This window comes from Rhineura floridana, chromosome 7, assembly GCF_030035675.1.
Source record: "Rhineura floridana isolate rRhiFlo1 chromosome 7, rRhiFlo1.hap2, whole genome shotgun sequence".
Lineage (NCBI taxonomy): Eukaryota > Metazoa > Chordata > Lepidosauria > Squamata > Rhineuridae > Rhineura > Rhineura floridana.
Genome location: NC_084486.1, coordinates 56001658 through 56008262, shown reverse-complemented (window position 1 = coordinate 56008262; position 6605 = coordinate 56001658). Strand labels below are relative to the sequence as shown.

The 6605-nt window shown below is 39.4% G+C and overlaps 1 long non-coding RNA gene across 2 annotated transcripts; it reads right to left on the bottom strand.

Moving 5' to 3' along the window:
• Positions 1 to 1105: 1105 nt before the first annotated feature.
• Positions 1106 to 5392, bottom strand: LOC133388964 (uncharacterized). Of its 2 annotated transcripts, none has more exons than XR_009763990.1 (2): positions 4766 to 5392; positions 1106 to 1322 (listed from the first exon to the last, which is right to left on the bottom strand). It is a non-coding gene; the product is annotated as an uncharacterized LOC133388964 (long non-coding RNA). The 2 variants fall into 2 exon arrangements; XR_009763989.1 differs by lacking the exon at positions 4766 to 5392 and adding an exon at positions 3917 to 4758.
• Positions 5393 to 6605: the final 1213 nt, after the last annotated feature.

Sequence of the window (6605 nt, the reverse complement as noted above, 5' to 3'; positions counted from 1 at the left end):
GCCATTTGAGTTTGAATCCATATCACAAGGGCCCTTAAAACGAAGACCAGAATTAAAATATCAAAATCACCACAATGGGGTGCACTATAAGAATTAAACCTCCTTTGGCATCTTCACCCCAACCAAAGAGAGAATTCCACCATCTGTGTGTCTTTATCTATAAGAACTTATCTATAATGTAAGTGACTGTATAGCAATCATGTGCTATCTGACGTGTAGCTTGTTCTCCCATTTGTTTAACTGCTTCTAATTGTTTCTGTAACATAGGATGAGAAAGTAACTTCTGGAGATCAGCTAGGCCATAACCTAATGCAATGGGTTTGAGGTGTTGAAACAGATCTATTCTCTGGATGGTCCATACAGGGCCTTTAAATGAAAAATCACATCCTACTATTTCCTCAATACCACAAAGCATCCATTGATATATCTTAGCATAGGTTGTATATAACACTTATCAATAACAACATAATCACAAAATGTTCTAAGGCACATGCACCCATGTCCAGAATATACAATAGTTGAACTTGATTCATTTCTTAGCATAAAAGAGCCATAAGATACATTAATCATTTTGAGAGAAAAGCAATCTTGATGGGATTCCAAACTATCATCTTCACAAACAAATCCTAGATTCTTATGGTGTTGTCATCCATTCACATTAATTGCTACCCATCTTGCATGCTTAATTATAGCCCACTGGTGCACTTCCTGGGCATTGTACTATTCCTAACCATTGTTCTGAAATAGCCAAATTCTGTAGACCCCATCACGAGGGATTTAAAAGGCCAAAAACATCCCAAGAGCAAAACATTCTTAACACTTAAACTATGTAAGGAAAAACAGCCAATGGTTAAATCGTCACATAAAACACAATGCATAAATGGTTACATTCAACATTACAATTGAAATAAAACAAGTATCATGGTCTTGAAACACACTGCAGGTTTGTACAAAGTTCATCTTCAAAAGATCAGATAGTCAGCTTAATCGATCAGTGTGTGGGTTGCTGATGCTAATCAGAAATTCAAATGATGAGAAAAACAGTTTATTGCAGCAGCTTTCTTTCTGGAAGGAAAAAGTACGGAGACTGTATTTCTCAGAACCCACCTTGCCCTGTGTGACTTTTAGAAATGCCTTTTCTCCCACTGGCATGGGCAGAGGCAATAACAGCCTTTGGTTAGCTGCTCCTGGAAAGATCTCCAAGTCCCACTGGCATGTCGGGGTGGGAATTCATCAGATCCTTTAAAAACAGTCCTTCTGAGGAAAACAAAGCATCAGGGTCCCATGGTTGAGAGGGCATCTGTGTTTCTTTGCTTTAACTGCTATATTGGTAGAATACAAGAATTGAAAAAGGTTGAATCCAAAAGATTACTACTTCTCACACATAATTTCCCCCTTTTACTGACAAGGAACATTAGTGGGAAGAGACTGTGCTTCTTTAACTCTAGACTGATTACAATGCTATTCATAAAGTTCATGAAATATAATACAATGCACAATATAAATAACCTTGATATCTTTCCCTGAGGACCTTTTTCTTTAGCCTCAGAGATTTACATATCCATTTGGTCATAATTAAAGACAAACCCTATTTCAAACACTCTTTTATAGTTGATCTGGGTGAAATCTTGTATGGCATCTGTAACATTCTCTCACATTATAAGACCCGATATAGAATCACTCATTATTTGAATGAGGTATGGAAACATGTGTATGATTCATGCATGTTCTCACATAGATAGCCAAACACTAAGTTATAATGTTGTTTTTCCACATCATTAATATTTTTGCACACATCTGTACATACCATACAGCTTGGCCTTCAACATTTGAAAACAGATCTCTACTAAAAGAAAAGGAGGGGTGAAACCCTCATGCACCTTTGTATTTACACTTTTTGCAGCCTTATATACAGGCCATTAGTAGTGAAAAAGATACAATTAAGAAAGGTTTCTGACAGAGAAACACACAACAGGTTTCCCTAGCCTCTGATCATGTGCAGAGGTTGCTGGAAAGATACAGAAATACTGGGAAAAACAGGAAAAGGAGCCCCAGAGAGGAAAATTAAGTTTCTCTTTGCAAGATGCAAATCCATCTGTAGAAAAAGTTCACAGATATAGGAAGGAAGAGAAGCCGGCATTTGTGATAAAAAAAGAACATTTTGTAGCTACTAAACTTAATAATAAGGCCTTTTACAATTTCCCAAATTCTTCTCGTTGGTCATGACTTGGCTGAAAAGAATTAGCATAGTTAAAACAAAACATGCATATCACACCCTTTAAGCTGGCCCATTAAAGAATACCATATTACTGTACCTCCTGGGTACTGAAGTCCTAGATTTGGGATGCATGCACGCAACTAGGACTAGAGGGAGAAAACACATCAAGCGGTTTGTCCTTCCACTGCTTGACTACAAAAACTTGTACCTTCAATGAGGCCCAAAGAAAATATTTAGTCCTGCATGCATCTTTATCAATATCTCTGTAAGTCTTATCCTTATGTCTGAATACGCTTTCCTTGTTTCTTACCATAATTCATCCAATGTCTGTAACCATTGGACTTTATTGGCTTCCATTTCCCTGTCAGGGAATTTTCACCAGTGAACACCCTGTTTGCAAATCAATTCCTCTGGGTTCCTTGTTACTCATCTTATCAAGGACTGCATGCAATAACACATTTACATCAGTGCCAAAATTTTGCACACACAAGTGACAAAGCAACTCCCTGTTGGAATCAGGGCTTTGCAACTTGTCCATTTGCATACAGATGGTATCAGAAACCAGCTGCTGTTTTGGAAGCCAAATTGTATTAATTTTCAAAGTAAATTCAATGTCTGGATAGACTCTTCCTGAAGCTAGAAGCTCTATACTTTGAGTCTTGTTTTGATCCAAAGGCTGTTTGCCAGCAAGAGATTGTTCCTCAGGAAAATAATGTTCATTAGCAAAAGACTGTGGTGTACTAGACCCAAGGGAAGCATTCAAATCAGTATTTTTTTCCATGGAAGTGGACACATCTTGTGTGTTTGCAAGCAATTCTGAAGCATTTAAGCAAGGGCCTGCACTTTCAGAAGATGATTTTGTATGTTCCCCTTTAAGAACATTAATAGGACTTTGCTCAAAGACAGGAGCCCTCCTGGTTTCAACTGTTTCTTTTTCCTTTTGTGCCAAAGAAGGTCTTGCATTGTGATCCATGACACTCTGTTCTAGGAGAGAATCACCTCCTCCTGTAGCTACAAAATTTGTGCTAAAGATCTCTAGTTTTGCAGGCTGGATTATTATTAAAAACCCAAGCCTGGTTTTCTTGCCAATTTTCCCAGTTCCCAAATGGTGACCCCCAATTTTTCCAAATTGTGCTGCATTACAAAGGAAATGTTGCCAGCCTTTAAAAAGACATTCTCAAAAGTCATACAAAAACACAAGTTCTCTTTGTTAAGTTTCTCTTTACAAGACAAACAAGGAACACATCAGATTAAAAACACTACATGTTACTCAACACAAAGCAATTGTTTTAATTTCTCAACAGCTGCAGAATAAAAAAATCAATCCACTGTGTTACTTTAAAAAGCAGGGGGGAATGCTTTGTATCTTCTTACACAGACTGGAGAAAACAACCTGGAAAAAAAACTTCTCCGAACAAGGAGAGAGAGAAAAACAATTTGCAGCTGAATTCTTTAAATCAGACAGTAAAAAAACTTCTCAAGTTCTTAACACTATACCAGTGACAAAAGGGAGATCCTAGCTTCTGCCAGGAAAGGCAAGTGGAATAAAAAGATTAAACTTTTAATCATATACAAATACATAATTAAAACCCTCTGTCCTCTGGTCAGTCGAGAACTAATTCCTGCAATTAAAACATGATTTATGTGCTCAAAAACAATGCAATATACACGATAGACTGAAAGAAATAACAGTCATACCAGACGGCAAAACAGGCAGCAGCTTCGCCCCTTTACTGAAAGGATGAAACTGAAACTAGGACTGGAGCAGAGCAAAAAGGAATGTATTCTCTTTTCTTCATCCTAAAACAATCCACGACTTTGCCCAAAACATTTCTCACCCATTCTCTTTCACTGTCTACGTAGCTCAAACCTTCTGTCTACTTTAGCCTAGGGAAGAGGACCATCTCTATACTCCCTGTTCCTCAGCTCTCTTAATCACTTGCTTAAACAAACAGAGCAAATCCCTTCACACTAACTTCAAAGATTGCTAAAGGAACAGATTAGGTTCTTTAAGTCTTGTGAAAAACAAAGGCAGCAAGCAGAGATGTTTTAAACAGCACCGGGGAACAATTCTCTTATAACATTTCCACAGAAAACCTTTATACAGACACTTCAAGAAACCTTCACACATTCACACATGAGTACTCAATTCATACACATCTGTTTAAACAAAATCATTCTCACTTCCCGGGAAAATGCTACACACACGGGAGCCAGACAACTGACTCCATTCCATTCCATTCCATTCCATTCCAACCACATCTTATGCCCAACCATCCTTTTTCTCTTTTTCTCGCAAGCGCATGACCATTTCATACAAACATTTACAACAACTTTATCCCATGTACCCAGGGTTCTACAATGCTTTTTTTCTTCGTGACACCTGCTCTCAGCTTCCGGGTTTTTCACCTGTTTCCTCAAGAAAAATCTGACTCATCTTGTGTTCAACACTCAGAGTCAATTGGGAGTTTCCACATTCCCCAGGATCCCCTGAGCTTTTCAGCAGGCCGTCATCCACACCTCCCTCTCCACATACACAATGCTTACCAGATTCTAACAGGAGAGGAGGAAATCCACGTCCGGATGAGCATTGGTTCGTCTGAGTCTTTATGGGAGCCCTCGATTACAACTTACGTGGTGCTTGCTCTCCGTCTGCCCGGCCCTAGGGACAGGTCAAAACAACCTGGAGCGCTCTTACCCTAGCTCTCCGGTGCGGCCCAAGCACCCGCAAGGTTTACCAGAGGACTCCTGGCTGCTAGGCTCGCCAGAACTGTTACACTAGAAGTAAGGTTCGTTCCCGCTGGTTGAGGCCCAATATCAAACAACGGAGACTCAGAATAGCAACCAAGGCCTAGTTTATTGTCACTTGCAAGTCGAGAGCTCACAGTAGACTCGTGTCAGTCTGTGAGATCTAAAAGTTACAGTAACACAGCAACACAGATATAGTTTCTTGTTTCCAGGCAGTTTCACATGCATTCCAAAGGTGGGGGTTAGTCATGCTCTGTACTGCAGATAAGAAATGAAGCTGCTAGCTTGTTCATTTGTTTGATACTTTTCAGTTTGCTGAGTCCTGCTGATTCCCTTAATATTGCCAACTTATCAAAGGTCATTGTCATCATTCTACATGTGTTGTCAGCATTTCTATAGGTACAGGAAAACTTCCAATTTTCTTATATTACAGGTTGACAATTTTTTATGCTGTGAGGTATTAATCGGCTAGAGTTGTATCTACTTCTGTACCAAGTTGCACCCTAGAATCTCACTCTAATTAATGTAGATAAGGAGATCAATTTTTCTGGATCTTTCAGGTTGTGTACATGATACTTTTTTATTCCTGCTGTGTTGACTTGTCCCCGCTCTAATGATGCAGATGACAATTGCTTATCCTAGGGTTGCCAGGTTCATGGCCTGAGACTGATCCTATATCTTTAGGAGAAGAGAAAGTCAGCCAAGTGCAGGTGTTCTTGCAACACTGTAATGGGAAAAACCACAAGGTGGAATTCTCCCTTCCCCCTGCACAACTTTTAAAGATACAGAAGACCTCTTGGAGGCTGGGCCTGACAACCAAGAGGTCTGTATCTTTAAAAGTTGTGCAGGGGGAAAGGAGAATTCCATCTTGTGGTTTTTCTCATTACAGTGTTGCAAGAACACCTGCACTTGGCTGACTTTCTCTTCTTCTAAAGATACAGGATCAGTCTCAGGCCATGAACCTGGCAACCCTACTATCATCCCAGATTCTGTTTGTTTGTTTGTTTGCTGAGTTGCATTTATATCCCACCTTTTCTCCGAGAAGCTCAGGGTGGCATATATGGTTCTCCCATTCCTCATTTAATCTGTGCCTATGGCAAACCAGTTTACATGAGTGGTTTGCTATATACACATTCATTCCAACCAAACAAGAACTCTGCAAAGAGTGAAAAGAAACATAGTTTGTTGTTCTATGATTTAGCTCTAAGTATAAGGATGCCATGCTAGTGAAGGGGCTACAAGGGCCTGGTATATTGGACAAATACCTAGGCTTCTGTCATTTGGGACACGGTATACAATTCCAGATCTGCAGGTGTTGGTAATTGATTGGATCATCTTCTACTAGACCCTTTTTGTTGGCTAATGTGTTCAAGTCTCAAGTTTCTAGGCATCAGCTGAAGAAAATCACTAAATAGTTCAGCATGATGATTCTGTACTCCAAAATGTCATTGTACTCTGAAAATGTGGCAATGTTATATCCCTGTTGCCTTGTTTCCATTTCTCATTTCAGGAGTCTGTGGTCAGACAGTACATGCTAGATCCTTATTTACCTGGTGCTTTTTGATATTGGTTTGGTAATCCGTTTTCTATGCAGAATTTAGTTGCAACCTGAGAGAAGTGTTTGCATCAGATTTAAGTA